Here is a 1,134-nt window from a genome sequence, read left to right as displayed (position 1 = left end):
GCCATGGCTCGTGTTACAGTGTTTAAAAAAATAACCTCTTTCATCACGCCATTCTGTTTGTTCCGATGGCAATCAGCGGGCGAGACGCATGAATCATAATTTTGCCAAAACAACACATCAACTTTGGCGTTTTATTTGCGAGAATGTGATGCATCGGTTGCAAGCTTCATCTGCGTGCATTAAGCGTCGCTCTTTCCGTTGCAGCTGATCCGTGACGTCATTTTCCACGTCATTTGTGCGCATTCGGATCTATACGGACATTCAGATCGATACGGAGTTGGTAACATTTTTTTTTTTTTTACCTGCCGGATTCTCGAAATTCTTCTATCAACGTAGGCCTCTGCAGTCACTTATATTCAGTGGTATTTGACACTGATACTCGGAATTATATATAATATACTCCCATGCCAAAGCCTTGGACAAATTGCATCCATGAAAACTTGTGCATGAATTTTACAGAAGCGATACTACACGCGTGTTGAAATTTATCGTCCTGTTCACGAATCAGTTTCTCGGTAAATGCAAGAATTTAATCAGATTACATTATTAAAAGTATTGCAAGACGAATCAATATCCACGCAACATACTACTACTACTACCTTGTTAGGACTAGTGATTAAAATGCAACTTTTGCAATATGGAAATTAGAGTATGATAATTAGGGTACGAATAATAACTCTTCCTTTGCGAGTGAGAAACACGCACAGGTTGACAGCATGACAAAATACGCTCATTTAACTAACACAAACATGTCCATTCTCGGCGTGATATATGATGATGCATCCAATAAATCCTTGTCGGCATTTTTTTATTCTATTAAAGCAGCTCTATAAACAAAAGATGTTGATGGCTCATTAGTGTCAGCACTCGAAAACGGTGCTGACATCTCTCCTCGTCTCGGGCACGCCATTCTGAGCCAAAAATAGAGCGAATCGGGCTGACTGATTTACATCCACTGCGATTTCTGGAAACGAAGCTATTACTACAGTTTATAGAAACTACCATGGATTTTCAGAAATACAAATGGTACCCAATTACACAAAACGTTAATATAAAACGTTTCGAAATTGCTTGCAGCATTAAGCCTATGCAAACACGCACAGGCCTCCATGATGTTTTATATTCTCTTGGTAA

At 39.2% G+C, this 1,134-nt stretch overlaps 1 protein-coding gene across 1 annotated transcript in view; it reads right to left on the bottom strand.

Annotated features, from left to right (window-relative positions):
* Positions 1 to 1,134, bottom strand: part of LOC119589409 (inactive tyrosine-protein kinase 7-like) — an 85,499-nt gene that overhangs the window by 14,686 nt on the left and 69,679 nt on the right. The gene's annotated exons all lie outside the window — the stretch shown is intronic.

The sequence above is a fragment of the Penaeus monodon genome, chromosome 25 (assembly GCF_015228065.2).
Source record: "Penaeus monodon isolate SGIC_2016 chromosome 25, NSTDA_Pmon_1, whole genome shotgun sequence".
Lineage (NCBI taxonomy): Eukaryota > Metazoa > Arthropoda > Malacostraca > Decapoda > Penaeidae > Penaeus > Penaeus monodon.
The sequence above is the reverse complement of the archived record's forward strand: the minus strand, read 5'-3'. Positions and strand labels throughout refer to the sequence as shown.